This window comes from Octodon degus, unplaced genomic scaffold (assembly GCF_000260255.1).
Source record: "Octodon degus isolate 3935 unplaced genomic scaffold, OctDeg1.0 scaffold00005, whole genome shotgun sequence".
Classification (NCBI taxonomy): domain Eukaryota; kingdom Metazoa; phylum Chordata; class Mammalia; order Rodentia; family Octodontidae; genus Octodon; species Octodon degus.
In genome coordinates this window covers 27,209,498-27,221,675 of record NW_004524581.1, presented here as the reverse complement: position 1 = coordinate 27,221,675, position 12,178 = coordinate 27,209,498, and the positions used below count along the sequence as shown (strand labels likewise).

General features: G+C 37.8%; 1 protein-coding gene and 1 pseudogene across 2 annotated transcripts in view; one reads left to right on the top strand and one right to left on the bottom strand.

Annotated features, from left to right (window-relative positions):
- Zfand3 (zinc finger AN1-type containing 3) overlaps positions 1-12,178 on the bottom strand; it is a 339,956-nt gene that overhangs the window by 115,010 nt on the left and 212,768 nt on the right. The gene's annotated exons all lie outside the window — the stretch shown is intronic.
- Positions 7,772-9,236, top strand: LOC101561170 (annotated as a pseudogene).

Sequence of the window (12,178 nt, the reverse complement as noted above, 5' to 3'; positions counted from 1 at the left end):
CACTACAAGTATGAGGCCAGCTGGGGCTACAAAGTGAGTGCAAGGACAGCCGAAACTAAATAGTGAAACCCTGTCTTAAAAAGACTTCCCCCTTCATTACATTGCTTCATTATAACAATCTATTATACAGATAAATTCATATCTACTTCAAAAAGGAGAAACATCACTTTCTGTAAATTCGCTTTTTCACATCTCAAAAGGGACAAAAGGTTAGAAAACTGATGCACAAGCTGGAAACTCTATTAGAAACTATACTTTTCAATTTCTACAATTTTAATTCCTCTGTAATCAATCCTACTGTGAATCAATAAAATAAAAACATTTTATCTTGTCTTATTTTATTTTGGTGCTGGGAATCAACACAGGATCTTGGACTTACCAGGCAGGTGAATATTAAATTATTAAACACAAAGTTTAAACTGCTTGCTTAAATATCTAAGTGAATAGCAATAGTTGTTACAGAGATGTTCCATGATCAACAAAGCCAGTGGTGATGAACCTGTGGCACATGTGCTGCAATAGGCTGCTGGTCATCACTGAAAGCTCTAAAAGGGTCCCCATCCCTGGGCTAAGCCATGAAAGCCTTCAAGAAAGAACAAGAAAATCTACCTGCTTCTTTGTGATTAGTAAAACGAAATATAAAAGGATTTTCCACTCACAGTACAGATGCTAATTATGTAATGAGTACATTCAATTGTAAGCACTGCCAAAGAAAACAGTGTAGATTGGCAAGTAAAATTCAATACAAATAGAAAAATGTAACTAAATGGAAGGGTGAATAAACTTTCTGGACAGAGCTGGATTACTGTTCAAACTAAGAACTGTCACCCACATGCTGTTCTAATTACCAGGTTAAAGAAGACTGCACACCATTCCTGTGAGTCTCATACAAATTACTAGATTGATTTCACAGTAAGGTAAGCAGGTGATCATTGCAATAAACATAGTTCCATTAACTGTGTCAAACAATTGGCTGGTATAATGCCATCAAGCCTGGCTAGAAGACATTTTAAGTTATAGCAGAATGGCCAACTTTCTACCTTTTAAAAAATAATCAACTCAGATCAGTGTTTTCTAACCTATCTCTGAATTCTATATATCTGTATAGTATAGATGAAAACATACTTTTCGAGTTTAGGTTCAAAAAAAGGGGAAGCTTTCATAAATAATTTAAGTAAATTATTTCAGATTTAGTTTTCAAGTATTTAGCTCCTGTATAAAGATTTACATGCGGTCATTCTGTCTAGTGTGCTAAAACTTTTCAGCTAGTAGGATTCTCTGGCTTTTCAAATAAATTTCTTAGTAGCTTCATACCCACGAGATTCATTTTTGCATCAAAAAAGTGACGTACAGCAGCCTCTGTATTAGCATTTCGAGAGGACAATTAAGACTACACAAAGTAGCATGCACTTTACACAGTAAGTTCACAGACACAAAACTAGGACCTCTGTACTTTCTAGTGCCTAGGCTGAATAAAGAATAATTCTTTGAAGAACAAAGCTTTCAAATCAATAAAATATGACTGTAAGCAAATCTGCTTCATTCTAGGGAAGACACAACATGACCACTACTTTGCAGGAGCACGAGCTTAAATAAGGTTCCAAGGACTCCTTTGGGCCTCACTGTCCTCCAGGTATTACGATACTGTAACCAACTTCTTTTAGTTGCCTTTAATAACAGCATTTTCAAAAGATGAAAAAAAGTACCAAATGCTTTTTGACAACAACCTAGATCTCTGACTGCTCCATGAGTTCAGTACATTTATTTAAGGGAATGACATACTCAGAGTTCTTTCTCTCTTTTGGATAATGAAACCTGTATCTTCCTATAGCTGGGCCTGTTACTTATGGCCTTTCCCATCATATTTCCATGACCAACGAACAGAGTAGAAATGACATTTCTGACACAGCTTGTCTCAAAGATGTCCTCTGCAAAGTGATTTCTGTTGCTGAACTTTTCAAACAACTGATATAGTTAATGACAAACCGATTACACAATAGCATCCTTTAGTCTTTGGATATTTATACCAATGCTAAGAACATCTTCGAAGAATATTGCCTGTGCTAATAAAATGTAACATAACTATTACATTGCTTCATTATAACAATCTATTATAGAATGGTGATAAAGTAAAATCATGGTATAGAAAACCACAAGGAGGGTTCCAATAATACCAAGTTCATATGCATAATAAAGGAGATAGGTTAAACTGTATTTAAAACATCTGTGTAACTCTTAAGCAAGGATTATCTCAATTAACCAAGCTAAAATTAACAAAAAAACCAATCTTTTGAGGTGGTTAAATTATCTTCATTTACAAAAAAAAAAAAAAAAGGTTTTCAGATAGATCTTGAACTGAGGGCAGAACTGAGTCTGCTGAGGGGTGAGGGTTATTTCAAGAAGGGGAAGACAAGGAGAGGTAGGCCCAAGCATAACAATGTCATTAGTTAAAATATAGTTTAAGACATAAACTAGGTCTACTGAAAAGCAAGAAAATGGATTGATGAGAATGGTAGTTGGCAGGGGGGCCAACAACTACCACCAAACATCAAATTTTATTAAGTACTGAGATGGTGAGCTGAGAATAAGGGTACAAAAGCTGCAATAAAATTCAAGTCAATGATTATAGAGTAAACAAGCAATTTTACAAAAAAAAAAAAAAAGGAGGAAACCAAAAATTTGTGGTGGCATCAAGAATGGAAAAATAACATTACATAGTGATAGAGACACTTGGATATGGAAAGACTCAGATCCTCTCCTATTAGGTTGTTTTCTTTTGTTTTGTTTTAATGTATTTGACACAGGGTCTCACTGGACTCATAGTGAGACTCCTGTTTTCAGCACTCGAGTGCCGGGATTACAGGCATGTGCCACCAGGCCGAGTCTCCGTGGCCACTCAGCACGCCCAGGGGACAGGCCAGTGTGGTTTGTGGTTCCAGGGCAACCCCCTAAGCAGGCACTCAGTCCTCTGAGCTATTTTCCCAGGCCTCCTATTAGGTTCTTGAGGAGAGCTCTCTTCCTGGCTGTATTCTTCATCAATCATGTTCTTATTCAACCAGCCCATCTTAGCAAACTTTTGCTGTATTCACCGTCCTTTATTTTTATTGTGATCCATTTTGATCTTACATTGCTTAACTACAGAAGAAACTAAAATTGTTTCCACAGTCAATTATTTATCATAGTTAAGCTGCAATTTTATCATATCCTGTTTACCAGTTTTTCTGGCATCTTTCTCCCTATCTGAAATTTTTTGGAGATTTTGTTTTTTACCTCTGTACTCATCTTAATACAAACCTATAGATGTAAAGCTTTCTTCATTTTTGTTTGCAAGAAATATTTTCTTTTTTTTTAAGAGTAGTTCCCTTGTGTTTGTACCATAAATTTAAAATTATTTTCTTTATGCCCATTCTAGATATGCCACCCTACTCCGCAGATTTTGATTCTGATTAATATTTAGTTCTTGGTCTCTTTTTCTTTTTTTAAACACAGTGTGTCTGTCTAGACAGTTTAGTTTGCAGCAGCTTTATTATGACTGCTCCCTAATTCCCTATGCTCACGCACAGTTTTACTGTAATAAGTACCTATGGATTTCTCTGCGTTTCCTCTTATTGCTTTGGTTTGTGCTTACACAACATTACCTATTTTTTCAAGGCTCTGGAGGAGGGGATAGAGTGGGATGTCTGAGGCCAGAGGCTCAGCATGGAGGAAATTCTCTGCTTTTCATGTTTTGATGCTAGAGCTACAGAAATCATTCAGACTGCATCACAATGGGGGTGTGGGGAAATGAAGAAGGAAGCATCCGGGAGCAGTTAAAACGGTCTTACACATGTATCTCTGTAATACTGGACGGATTAAGAAAGAAAACAGAAACCAGCTGTGGTGGCGCACACCTGTAGTCCCAGCACTTAGGAGGCTGAGGCAGAAGTATCACTACAAGTATGAGGCCAGCTGGGGCTACAAAGTGAGTGCAAGGACAGCCGAAACTAAATAGTGAAACCCTGTCTTAAAAAGACTTCCCCCTTCCCCACAAAAGGCAAAAAATGTATGTGAAATACATAAAGGTTGAGAATGCTCCAAAATTACTAACATATACTAAATCCCAGTCCACGAAGCTCAGAGGACATGAGGATAAACACTTCATAAGAAATGGAATTATACACTCTCATACCCTGGAAACTGGTTACCTAAAGACTAAAGACCTAGAAAAAAGACAAAATTGTAAGATGGCTAGATGAAAAAATACATGCTAAAGAATAAGCTAGAGGGCTGGGGTTATAGCTCAGTAGTGTAAGTGCCAGCATAAGTGCCTGACAAACACAAGGTCCTATGTTCAATCCCCAGTACTGCAAAAAGAAAAGAAAGAGAAAAAGAGAAGAAAACAAAAGAAACAAAGAGAACAAAACAATTTAGGGCCAGTGTGATAACTCAGTAGACTAAAGCACCTGCTTAGGCAAGCGCAAGGTCTGCAGTTCGATCCCCAGCACCATGTGCCACACCAGCCACGCCCCCAAGGCAGGCTGAGCTGGCCAGAGTCCAGGTGTGGTGGTGGACACCTGTAATCCCAGGGTTGGGAAGGCTGAAAGCAGGAGGATCACCATAAATCTGAGTTGCATAGTGAGACCCTGCAACAACCAAATACGTTTAAAAATAAATTTAAAAAATAAAAATAAATTTTAAAGAAGAATAAGCTAACAATTATAGCAGACTTCTCATCAAAAACTATGAATTTCAGAACAAAGTGGAGTAGTATGCTTAAAGTGCTGAAAAGAAAATGAAGTCAACCTCTAAGTTATATGTTTCAAATATTAGTAAGACTTCAGGCAAAAGAAAAACAAAGATGAATTTACTGCCTGCAGAAGTATGTGACAAGAAAAATATTGAAGGAAGTTCTGTAGGCATAAGATATTCTCTCTCCATTAGAAACATGCTTCTACACATGAAAATAAAGAGGACTAAATACAGGATAATTTAAGGTAAATGTCAACTTTGTATTTTCCTTATTTGCATCTACTCTGACACATGATAACTTAAAAACAGCAGCAATGTTTTAAGTGTTTTATTTTTAATATATATTTATCTATCTATTTATTTATTTATTGTGGGGGGGCAGCTCAGCCCACCAGGGGGCGGGGCTGGCTGGCATGTGGTGCTGGGGGATTGAACCGCGGTGCCTGTGTTTTGCTTAGCTTAGCTTGTTCTAAGTAGGTGCTTTAGACCACTGAGCCATCTCACCAGCCCCTGTTTTAAGTGTTTATATCAGAAAGATAAAGGTAAGATGGTAATTTACTCTATTGGAAATACATGAGGATTTTTGTCCCTGATAACTACAAATTTTAAGTATTTTTCATATATTTGTTTAGCAGCTGAGTATCTCATTTTTGTCTATTTACTTATAGGTTTGTGTTTTTAAGAGGGAATATACATCTTTTAAGGTAGCACTTAAGTGTTCTTTATATATTCTATAAATAAATTTCTCTCTTCCTGTATGAGAAATTATGCCAATTTCTTTCTAGGGTTCAAACTCAGGGACCCTGTTGTTGCCTGGAAAGTGTTCAAGCCACTGAGCTATCTTCCTGGCCCAATAATGCCAATTCTAAACAGAAATGCTGTATTATTTCTGCTGCTATTATATACTCCTAAGAATCTGTTATCAGGGAAGAAACTCCAAGGAAAACACTTCATTACCATCATTTTTAAAATGTTTTGTTTATTAGTATTTAGTAACAATAATTGATCATAAATAAAGTCAGAAGGTAGAACTAAAATCAGAACTGATACTCTTCCTGAGATGAAGAGGCTACAAATTTGTAAAACCAAATTACAAAACAACTGTCAACCTAGGCACCTTGAGATCAACAGAATCAGGGCCACCTAACCTGTTAAAGTTTCTGAATATCTCTTGGACACTTTTCAAAACTGTTTTTAAAACTGTAATGATTAAAAAAGATAAGTAAAAAATTCTGATTAAATTTTCATATGTCTAATCTTCTCAGGCCTAGGAATACAGAAAAAAACTGAAATAGCTATGCAGACCAATACCAAAGTTCTAGGTACTACTGATTTCCTAGCTTAAGTATTTTGTTTTGTTTAGTTTTGTTTTTGTTTTGAGACAGGTTCTCACTGTATAGTTTAGGCTGGCCTTGAACTCACTATGTAGCCCAGGGTGGCTTCGAACCCCCCCTCCCCAGTGAGTTTTCTGCCTTAGCCTCCCAAGTGCTAAGATTACAGGTGTGCACCACCATGCCCAGCTGATTAGCTATTACGTAGGTTCAATCAAGACAGTCAAAAGAAAAATGTGTATATGATTGGTTAAGATCAACCTCACTGAAAATACCTCAAATCAGAGGTCAATAAAACAATCCCTCACAAGCAGAATATTGGCTGGTGAGATAGCTCAGTGAACTAAGCATCTGCCTAGGCAAGCACAGGGACTAGGGCTCCATGCTACGCCCCCAGGCACACTGAGCTAGCTACAGAGACCAGGCCTGATGGTGCATGCCTATAATCCTGCCCTGTACCAAATACATTTTTTAAAAAACCTTACAAGCAGAATATAAAGCTTGATCTATCATGGACTATTCTTCCCCATGCTTTCTTCATGAATAAAGGAAAAAAAGCCAAGTTTCATAGTTATAGTCTACATTAGATATTCTACATGGGATACAGTATATGGAATCTATCCATGATAAAGATCTCAACAGCCTACTTCAAATCAAGGTGAAAAGTTGCAACTTGGAATTTACTTACTAGCACATTAACTGGATAGGTCAAGAGAGGTCAAATCAGTAAGCACATTGTGTACCACAATAGATCTTAAGTCAGCCACACTTGAATTGCAATTAGATATCACCTTCACAACCTAATCAAGCAGATCTGAAGAAAGTGGAACAAGGACATCTTGACTAGACAATAAATTTACAAGATTGTAAGAATGGAATATAGACACTGGATATTCAAATTAGCAGTATACTATGATCAGACAATTAAAAAACTAACCATGTAAGAGAGTATTTTCTAAAATTATAATACAAAAAATTTGGTGTCATGTTTACCTAAAACTATCTTAATAATATGTGTAACAAACATTTAAGTCCTACAAATTGCTCAAAATTCACATCAGAAACTAGAAACCTATGTTTTCTGATTCACAAATTGTAATCCTGTAACAGTTCGCATACAAATTGTGTCTCCTTAGATTTAATTTCGATAAGAAGCACTAACTACAGAACAGAAAAAAGGAAGAGAAGAAAGAACCTCAGCTTGTTCCTGGGACTGATGGTTTTTCTGGGATACTAGGTGAAGGTGACCTTATATATCTCCGTAGAATAAGAACCTGAAGACAATTCTAAGCCAATGTGCTCCTAAATGGAGTGGCAACTTGGAGACAGGGGGAAAAATGCCCTGGAGAATACTTGTTTAACCATTTTTAAACCTAGCCTTAAGAAAGCAAGAAGCCTGCATGAACTCCTGAAAAGAACAAAAGCAGGCTCAAGAGTGAGACCACTTCGCCTCAGTGGGATTGTGGACTATGGCTGGAGCTCCCTGAGCAGTCCTCCTCAGTCAGAACTTGGCTCACTCTTCCATGCTTCATGCCCTCCAAAGATACCTAGATGGGTTTCAGTGTCTCTGCTGAGACCAATAGCCTTTTGTACAAATATTAATATTTTATACCTACCAAGGTAGCTGGCCATGAAGAATAATTTTTCTTCAAAAATATGCTTTGGGTTGCCGGTCGCATCCATGGCCTGAATTGTGCTGCTGCCAAGGAACTATGGAGACAATTCTAGAGCAGCAGTAGCAGTACCATGAGGAGAAGGAACAGCTCATGGATATAATGGCTACAGAAATGCTCACTAAGAAGTCCACGCTCCGGGATCAGATCAATTCCGACTACCGCACTCAGGCCATACAAGATAGGTATATGGAGGTCAGGGGGAAGCTGAGGGATTTGTATGATGATCAAGATGGGCTATGAAAGGAGCTCAATGCTATTTCAGGACTGAATGAATTTGCTGAATTCTATACCAGACTCAAACAAAGAAATTCCACCAGAAGCACCCAAATGAGATTTGTGTGCCAATGTCAATGGAATTTGAGGAGCTCCTGAAAGCACAAGATAATCCAAGTGAAGAGGCACAGAACTTGGTGGAGTTCACAGATGAAGAGGGATATGACCGTTACCTCGATCTCCATGACTGTTAGCTCAAGTACATTAACCTGAAGGCAAAGGACAAGTCAGATTATATCACATACCCACCGATTTTTGACCAGTTATGTGACATTCCTAAAGAAAGGAAGAATGCAGAGTACAAGAGATACCTTAAAATGCTGCTTGAGTATCTTCAGGATTACAGGGACGAAGTGAAGCCCCTTCAAGATCAGAATGAGCTTTTTGGGAAGATACAGACCAAATTTGAGAAGAAATGGGAGAATGGCACCTTTCCTGGATGGCTGAAAGGAGACAAGCAGTGCCCTGATGCATGCTAGTGCCCATTTTAGCCTGTCTGCATTTTCCTCCTGGGAGGAGTTGGCCTCTCTGGGTCTAAACAGATTGAAGTCTGCCCTCTTAGCTTTAGTCCTGAAATGTGCTGGCACCCCTGAAAAGCAAGCTCAGAGGTTATTTAGCACCAAAGGGAAGTCCTTGGAATCACTCCACACCTTCCTGCTTGCCAAAAACCCCAAATCAAAGGGCAACAAGAGAGATATTGATAGGAACAAAAACATTGCTTTCCTAGATCTATGAACAAGTACAGCTCAGTCATGAAAATGTACAACACAAGCAAGCCAGAACAGGAGAAGAGCGAGAAGCGGAGCAGGAGTAGCAGATCAGTAAGAGTGAAAGAAAAGGAAAATGAGATCATTTACAACCCCAAAAACCTGCCCCTGGGTTGGAATGGCAAACCCATCCCCTACTGGCTGTATATAAGCTACATGGCCTAAATCTCAACTACATTGTGAGATTTGTGGAAACTACACCAACCGAGGGACTAAGGCCTTCCAGCGGCACTTTGCTGAACGGCGTCATGCTCATGGCATGAGGGGTTTGGCCATTCCAAACACTGCTCACTTTGCTACTGTGACACAGATCAAAGATGCTATCTCTTTGTGGGCTATGCTAACACTACAGAAGGCTTCGGAACGATGGCAGCCTGACACTGAGGAAGAGTATGAAGACTCCAGTGGGACTGTTGTAAATAAGAAAACATGAGGATCTGAAAAGACAAGAACTACTGTAGTGCTCAGGGATGTAGCTCAATTTCTGAGCTTGCCCAGTCTTCCCTGAAGTCTGCTTTTTCTATTTCTCCCAACCAAATGCTCTTAAAGACTCTCTGCTATGTAGTCCCATAGTCTGGCATTCATCTTGTAAAAACAAGGTATGCTGGCAGATTGCAGGGTTCAAATGTGCTTTATCTTTGTTTTATATATTAAAAAGGATTTTATGAGAAAATTTTTAAAAATTTGCTTGATTTCTTGCTACTCTCTTGAAGCTACTGAAAGTTTGATAAGTCATACACACACCACTGGGCTTTTCAAGCCTTAGTATATTCATTAATATTTTATAGTTAATTCCAAGGATGCTAAACAATATATTCTATTAAAATGCCCTATTAAAAGAAAGGTACTTTTGGAAAGGCAAACTGCAGCCGAAAATATACTTATAAAAGGGAAAGTTAACCTTGAAAAAGGGTATCTCCCCATGCTAGACAAAGCTCTTGTTCTTCTGAGAAGGATCTTAAAAGATTCCATAAACCCAGCAAAGAGTTTCTGAACAAGAACTGAATGAGAAACAACTACCTGTCAACAATGAAGCACAGGCAAGAACTGCTGAATTTACATTTGAATGAAATATTTTTAAAAGCAGGGAGTAGGATGTCGTACAAGAAGGGACTATTCTTATCTGGAAGGACTAACAGTTAAGGGATAACAGATGTTTCTATCCACATAGCAGCGCTATTCTGCTAGAGCTAGCTAATAGTTCACTATTCATTACTAGTGCCCATCTCCACAGACTTGAGGGTCTTAAAGATCTCTCTTCTTGAAATGGAAAAATACAAAATGGGTTAAGAATTTACTTAGTTTCAATAAAAAAAAATTAGTAAATCTTTCTTATTTAGTAAACACTAAACAATTCAAAGGTTTGGATCTAGAATTTCAGTTAGAATGAACTAGCTACTGTGCAGGCAAGAACTAAAACTAAATTTGCTTCCCAGAGTATCCACATCTTGAGAGATACCAACACTGAACCAGACACACACTTATTTTATCACATTAATGCCTACCATAATACATCATAGATTAGAAAATCATTTTAAGTTCAACTGAACTAAAATTCCAAAATTTTATAAATAATAAATGTTAACAAAATCTGCAATACAATATAGATCTTCAGGGCTGAATAAGTATCCTTGAAGTCCTTTTATATAGTTTCCAAGCATTTCCTGAGGTGTTCTGTGGGTAAATAAAGCCTCTGACTGCGGTGCTAGAAGAGGGGCCAAATGACGTAGTAGTTCAAGGACATAGGATTGGAGAATCAGAAGTCATAACTAACAATCATAAAACAATGCACTGCCAGTGAGATAACTCAAGGGCATAAGCGTCTGCCTAGCAAGCGCAAAGTCCCAAGATTGATCCCACTACCAAAAAAGACAAAACAAAACAATGTACTAAGTATTAAATGGTCCAGAATAAATTGAATGAATGGTTCAAAAAGCAGAGAGTAAGAAGTTTCTTACATGACCTGGGTTTTTGAGATAGATCTGGAAAAAAAAAATGTTAATAATTTATAACTTCAGTAGAATTTTTCAATAGCTTTATTGAGGTATAATTTGCATACCCTAGTTTTGCCCATTCAAAGTATACACTTCAGTGGTTCAATAGTTTTATGTAGGGCTGGCCAAATAGCTCAGGGGATTAAAGCGCCTGCAAGCAGGCACGGGGCCAGGGGTTCAATCCCGGGCCTGCAGTGCTGGCCCCGCCTCCAGGACACACTGAGATTGAGACTGGGTATGGTGGCAAGTGCCTGTAATCCCAGTAATCCCAGCTCTTGGGAGACTGTAAACAGGTGGATCACTATGAGTCCAATCTAATAGTGAGACCCTGAACACCCTATAGAACCTTCCCTAAAATAAATAAATACATATAAATATGTATTTACAGCAGCAAATATATGTTTATATATTTACCATGAGAAGGTAAAACATATGTATGTTTTATGTATACTCAGAGTTGTTTAATCACCACAAAAATCAATCCTAAAGAATTCTTAACAGCCCAAAAAGAATTTTCTATACCCTTTAGCAGCAACCGCTCATTTTCTCCAGCAATCCCACTGCAAGCCTCAGGCAAAGGGCAATCTAATTTGTTTTTGTAGTTCACTGTAGAAATTATCTATGAAGGAAAACATACAATATGTGGTCTTTGGTGTCTTGCTACTTTCAAGTAGTATGTTTTCAACGTTTGGCTATGTTATAGTAAACATCAATGGCTCGTCCACTTTTATAGCTAAGTAAAGATCCATTGTAGACAGACCATCACTTGTGTAACCATCATCCAAGGCAGACATCTGCTGATGGCCATGTTTTGATTACTATAAATAGCATTGTTAGAAATGTACCTGTTCAAGGGCCTGCTGCAAATTTGGGGGGGGGGTGTTATATACCCTAGTAGCATGTATTAGGCAAACAGCAGATTTTTGAAGAAAGGAATAGTGAACACAATAATTTCCTCAATTTGTCAATATCATTAACTATTTTAAAAGTTGGCTTTTTCTCCAATGATGCAGTAGTTCAAACTGCAATGAAAAGCATGAGGAACCAAAATGAGAGTGCAAATGTAAATACTACTCATAGTAGTGGAAATCTCTTAAAAAGCTGTTTAGTTTTTTCTTGAATCCTAATTTTTCTAGACAAGTAATGACACTTTCTTGTGGGTATGTGAAACTGTTCATACATTTAGATATTTTCTTCTTGCCAAAATGAAATTTTTCCTCTTTGCCCAACACAAAAAGTTGGATTTACAAGTAGCAGCACATTCTAGATTCCAAAACTTTTAAGTCTTCTCTTTAGTTTAAATTGATAGATTAAAAATTACAGGTATTGGGGCCAGGGAGATGGCTCAGTAGAATAAGTGCTTCCCTGGCAAGCACAAGGGCCTGAGTTCAATCCCCAGTTCCAAAAAA